Below are 6879 nucleotides of genomic sequence, written 5' to 3'. Positions count from 1 at the left end.
TTGAATGATTTAAAAATATTAGGTTCCAGGGCCTCCCTGGTGGCGCAGTGGTTAAGAGTCCGCCTGCCGATGCAGGGGATACGGGTTTGTGCCCCGGTCTGGGAGGATCCCATATGCCGCGGAGCGGCTGGGCCCGTGAGCCATGGCCGCTGGGCCTGCGCATCCGGAGCCTGTGCTCCGCAACGGGAGAGGCCACAACAGTGAGAGGCCCGCATACCGCAAAAAGAAAAAAAAAAAAGGAAAAAAAAAAAGAATATTAGGTTCCAGATCTTCAAAGAGATAAAGAACAAGAAATGACAAAACAGGAATAGGCAGATCTGAGTAAAGAACTGATAGAGTACAAATAAAAAACAATTAGAAATTGTGAGAATGAAAATAAATTTAATGAAATAAAAAGTTTAATAGGGCAAACACTATACTAGACACAGTAAAAGAACATTCTAGTGAACTGGAATTAAATAATATTATAAATATTACATTTCCCCTCTTCCTCTGACAGTCTTGTACATGAAGGTGCTCTTTATTTTTTTTAATTAAAAAAATTTTTTTAAATAAATTTATTTATTTATTTTTGGCTGCGTTGTGTCTTCGTTGCTGCACGTGGGCTTTCTCTAGTTGCAGCAATAGGTGGCTACTCTTTGTTGCAGTGCGCGGGCTTCTCATTGCGGTGGCTTCTCTTGTTGCAGAGTACTGGCTCTAGGCGCGTGGGCTTCAGTAGTTGTGGCACACAGGCTCAGCAGTTGTAGCTCTCGGGCTCTAGAGCACAGGCTCAGTAGTTGTGGCACACAGGCTTAGTTGCTCTGCAGCATGTAGTACCTTCCTGGACCAGGGCTCGAACCTGTGTGCCCTGCATTGGCAGGCGGATTCTTAACCACTGTATCACCAGGGAAGTCCGAAGGTGCTCTTTAGAGCAATCTTTGATTCTCACTTTTCTCCTTTCTCACCCTATGTGTTCTTCCTACACAACCTGTTTTCTCCTATGGCTTCAATTTCCTCCTATAGCCTAAAGGCATGAAAATGGTTAGTCGCAAGAATAATTGTGCAATTATGTATAACTGCAAGCATGGCCGATGGTACTTGGATCACTGTAGCCTTTATTATTGGATAGTTTGCTAGAATAATAAAGCTATTTTTCAGCCAATATAAAATATCTCACTTTCCACAGATTGGCTTCCAAAGTTTCTCCTAACTTCTCTGACACAGGCACTATGATGAATAAGCTGCAGAGGCTCCAAGTATTCAGATGACATATAAGTTATAGAATTATTCTGACAGCTTACCTTCTCTTTACCAGTGTGTTCCCTTCATAAAATTGATTTTGAATTTTAAAAATTGCCTGTAAGACTCTATTCTTAACTGACACGAAGGTCTTAATATGCATCTACTTGAATGAATTGCAGTTTTGGGGACTTCTAGGCTATAACCAATAGTCTGATGACTAGGATGAGGAAGGTGTGGGAGATGCTTCTGGTTTCCTTCCCAATCTTCCTATTCCCTCCTTCTTTGCTAACAGAGCCCTAATTTTATTCAGGGTGGCAATGTGCTCAGTCTTAAGCAAGAAGAATTCCCAAGTAGAGCCCACAGTCCAAGAAGCCAGTTTTGACAATCCTGTTCTCTGCTTTGCCAGCCTCCCTCACCCTTCCTTGGGGATGACCATATGACCCAATTCTAATAAATAAGATGTAAAAGGAAGTCTACTAAGAAGAGGAGCCATGTGGTTAGTGCTGCTCCTACCTCTTTCCTCCTGCCTTGAAATTAATGTTTGAAAAATGTGACAGCTATCTTGAGAATGAGGGCCAGCCCAAGAGAATCATAGAAATACCAGCCCTGTCACACTGAGCTGGGCGAGTGCCAGCAGTACCTACCATTGGACATTTTGTCATATAAGGAAAATTAGCTTTTATCAACGTACTTTAAGCCATATACATTTCTAATTGATACAGTGTGGAAATAAAATAGTTGGCTCCTTTAATCTATATTTTGAAAGACTAAAGTGACTAGGTCAATTCTAGGCTAAAGTAAAAGAAATACATGTTAACTGACTTGCACTAGATAAGAACATAGGCTTAAAGAAAAGAGAATAGGAAATATTTCCTTCACAACTCTTGTTAGAAGAATTTTTCAATGAATATGCCAATCAATTTAAATATTTGAACCCCTATGATATCTAGATTGAGTTAAGTGAGTTTCTTAGCTGTTCAGACCACTGTATTTTACAGAAATGGGAGTAGCATATATAAGGACTAGAGAATCGAATGTGAACTGAGGGGGAATGTGTTGGCCATCTTTCTAGCCACTTATTACTGTCATCTATTGCCTTGCTTATTATTTGTATTTTGAAATAATTTCAAGTTTACAGAAGTGTTGCAAGATTAGTACAAGGAACTTCCATATACCCTTTACTCAGTTTCACTAATTGTTAACATTTTCCCACATTTGCTTTATCATTCTCTCTGTTTATTTTTTATTTATTTATTTTTTGGATGCAAAATTATTTTATTTTATTTTTTTTAATGGAAAGGCATTTTATTTTAAATATAGCAGTGTGTACATGTCAATCCCAAATTCCAAGTCTATCCCTCCCCTCCACCCTTCCCCACTGGTAACCATAAATTCATTCTCTAAGTCTGTGAGCATCCTCTCTGTTTAGAAAGGTAGATATAGATGTAAATATTTTTTTCTGAGCTATTTGAGAATAAACTGTAGACCAGATGTTCCTTTACCCCTAAATTGTTCAGTGTATATTTCTAAAATAGATGGAAATTCTCTTACATAACCATAGTACAATTATCAAAATCAGGAAATAACACTGATAGAATATTATTATCTAATAATAATATGGACCTTATTCTAATTTTGGCAATTATTCCAAATGAGATAGATAGATAGATAGATAGATAGATCTGTCTTTTGGTCCAGGATCAATTCAGGATTGCATATTGTTTTTAGTTCTCATGAACCTGCTAATTTTATAATTAAAAACATGCATGTGTCTATTTTCTTAGATGATTGTATATAGCAATCATAAAATAAGAAATGCCATACTGAGTCATACCCACTCTCAGTCAAGCTCATTATGTTGGTGGGAATGGATGGAGATGTGACAGCTAATTCTATCACTAATTCAAGGCCAAATTCCTCTAGCTGTCTAAATCTCTTTTTATTATATTCAGCTGTATTATGTCTTTTAACAATTTATCTTCTTGACAAAACCTCTCCAAGAGCCCTCTGACCTTCTTCAATGTGAACCAGGTGCCCCTCTCTATCTGGGGACCATTGTCATCAGGCATCTCTCTTTATTGTCATTCTGAGGATTCTCATACCCTTTCTCCTTTGTTGCATCCCCATTTCCTCTATTCCATGTCTTTCTCTTTCTTTTTTCTCTCTGTTTTCTGGCACTGTCAGTTTTTGAGATTTTTGACAGTTTTAATATGTAAATTGAATCATGTTTGTCATCTCCACTGCTGACTTTAGATTCAACTTTCCTTGTAATTTTCAAAGACTCGAGATACAACACATGCTACAACATGGATGAACCTTGAGGACATTATTCTAATGAAATAAGCCAGTCACAAAAGAACAAATATCCTGTGATTCCACTTATATAAAATACCTAGAGTAGTCAAATTCATTGATATTTTATGGAAAGTAAAATGGTGGTTGCCATGAGCTGGGGAGAGGGAAGAATGGTAAATTATTATTTAATAGATATAGAGTTTCAGTTTCACAAGAAGAAAAGAGTTCTGTGGATTGATGGCAGTGAAGTTAGCATAACAACATGAATTAAAAAAAAATTTTTTTTGGTCATGCTGTCATGCAGGATCTTAGTTCCCTGACTATGTGGGATCAAACCTGTGCCCCCTGCAGTAGAAGCATGGAGCCCTAACCACTGGACTGCCAGACTATTCCCCAACAATGTGAATGTTTTTAATGCCACTGAAGTGTACACTTAAAAATGTTTAAGATAGAGCAAGATGGGGGATAGGAAGACTTCTATCATTCTCTCCCTCATGGACACACCAATTCAACAACACTACCTGGACCAATTCCGTTTGTGAGAGATCCAGAAATCAATTCAGAGGATTCTACTACCAAGGCAAGAGCAAAACCAGCCGTACTGAAGCTGGCAGGAGAATTTGAGGCTCCATTTTGCCATAATCTCTCCCTTTGGTATAATGCTACATGACTGGGAGTAAACCCCCAGCTCCCAGCTTCTCCCTGGAGAAGGAGAGAAAGGATTAGACTGAACGTCCAACATTCTGACCATGTACTGGTTTCTTCCTTGCCTGAATCTGAGTGCTGGTATGGAAAGACCCTATGTTGGGGCTATTAAAAGCAAAGGCAGCTCTTTGGATTAACATGCAAGCACTCACCATAGCCCTTCCTCCTGGCTCAGTACTGAGTTAGAGGATGAAAAAAATCTGACATCTCAGCTTCTTCCTGGGGTGGGAAAGTGGTGGGCCATACATCCAAGATTCCAACTTTTTTGTAGTGCTGTCTGAGAGACTGATATCTGTCTCACCCACCTCAGAGCACTGGTGGGACTGGCATAATCTAGACTCCTAAGGTCGTTGAGAACAAAGGCAAAGGCTTGGATTAGTACACAGTCACTCACCAGAGCTCCTCAAAGCAGAGTGAGCAGAAGAAAAGTCCCAAATACCAGCTTCTCCCTGGGCAGGGAAAGGATTAACAAAATGGCAATATCAAGTCCTAATCTATTGATAGTTACTTTAAATGTAAATGGATTAAATTCTCCAATCAAAAGACAGAGAGTGACTGAATAGGTAAAAAGACAAGATCTAACTATATGTTGTGTACAAGAGACACACTTTAGATTTAAAGATACACATGGACTGAAAGTGAAGAGTAGACAAAGATATTCCATGCAAATGGTAACTAAAAGAGAGCAGGAGTGGTCAGACTTACATCAGAAAAAATATACTTTGTCAAAACTGTCACAAGAGACTAAGAAGGACATTACATGATGCAAGGGTCAATTCATGAAGAAGATGCAACAATATAAATACGTATATATCCAACATTACAGCACCTAAATATATAAAGCAAACATTGACAGAACTGAAGGGAGAAATAGACAGCAATACAATAACAGTAAGAGATTTTAATACAACACTTTCAGTAATAGATAGAACATACAGACAGAAACCAATAAGGAAACACTGGACTTGGACTATACTTTAGACCAAATGGCCCTAACAGACATATATAGAAATTTAACCCAACAGCCACAGGATATACCTTCTTCTCAAGCACACACAGAACATTCTCCAGGACCGATCATATGTTGGGCCACAAAGCAAAGATACCTCTTCTACATTCCAAGTTACAGGTGACAGGTTTGCTAATTGTTCTGCACATAATTCAGGCCACTTTTTCTCAGCTTCCAATAGCAAGTTCTTCAGTGTTCTTCAAGCCTTCACTAATTATCCCCTTGAAATCCTTCCATATTTTGCTTGCCACTGAATCCCAAAGCCAATGCCATATATTTTAGGTTTTTATTAGGGCAACATCCTACTTCTATGTACCAAATTCTGGTTTGGTCACCTGTTGATATGTAACAAACTACCTCAAAACTTAGTGGCTTAAAATGACAACTATTTTATTATCTCTCATTGCTCTGTGTGTTGATTGGGAACACCTGGGCAGTTCTTCTACTGGCATTTTTTGTGGTCTTTCTCATGGTTGCAGTCAGATGGTAACTGGAATCCTTGGGCAGCTGGGGCTCCCTCTCTGTGTAGTCTCAGACTCTTTTCTTCATGTGACCTCTCTATATCATCTTTCTAGTAGGGTAGCTGGATCTTTCTTTCTTTCTTTCTTTCTTTCTTTCCTTCTGTTGCTCTGGGTCTTTGTTGTGGTGTGTGGGCTTAGTTGCGGTATGTGGGATCTTAGTTCCCCAACCGGGGATCGAACCTGGGACCCCGCATTGGGAGCATGGAGTCTTAACCACTGGACTGCCAGGGAAGTCCCTGAACTTCTTATATTGGGTTTCTTGACTTCCCAAACTGAATGTTCCAAGAGAGAGAAAAGAGAAGCAGTCAATCCCCCTAAAGGCTAGAATTGGTATTGTGTCACTTCTGGCACATTTTACTGGAAACCTACCTGGAGATAGTGTAGGAGGGGACTATAAAGAAGGTATGGGGCTTCCTTGGTGGCGCAGTGGTTGAGAGTCTGCCTGCCGATGCAGGGGACACGGGTTCGTGCCCCGGTCCAGGATGATCCCACATGCTGAGGAGCGGCTGGGCCCGTGAGCCATGGCCGCTGAGCCTGCGCGTCCGGAGCCTGTGCTCTGCAACGGGAGAGGCCACAACAGTGAGAGGCCCACGCACCACAAAAAAAAAAAAAAAAAAAAAAAAAAAAAAAAGAAGGCATGAATACCATAGGCATGCACTTTGGCTGGTGTCTTTGAACACTAGCTACCACATAGTGTTGTGGTGAGATATTTACTATTTGAAAACAGCAAGAATGGGGTACTATTCCTTAATGAAAGACATGATTGTATTATGTTTTGCTGTAGTTCAGCTAGGAACCTTCCTACTTATATTTAAGTATGTGTGTGTGTGTGTGTGTGTGTGTGTGTGTGTGTGTGTGTGTAGATAGATATTTGAAAATTTGAAAATGCATGCAGTCACTGCTTTATGACAGATAATTTAGAGAACATTAACATTTTGTTAGGTGAAATGATATGGGGGAAAATGTGACATAATAAACACTTGACTGGAAGCCAAGGAATTCCTTATCTAAACTAAGAATTACGACAGTACAGTAGTGTGACCTTGGACAAGCTCAAACTTTTCTGGATCTTAGTCTCATCTGCAAGAACCCTTTCATGTTGGAAAGGGACTTTTCACTGATCTATAT

The sequence above is a fragment of the Mesoplodon densirostris genome, chromosome 8 (assembly GCF_025265405.1).
Source record: "Mesoplodon densirostris isolate mMesDen1 chromosome 8, mMesDen1 primary haplotype, whole genome shotgun sequence".
NCBI lineage: Eukaryota > Metazoa > Chordata > Mammalia > Artiodactyla > Ziphiidae > Mesoplodon > Mesoplodon densirostris.
This window is presented reverse-complemented; position numbering follows the sequence as displayed.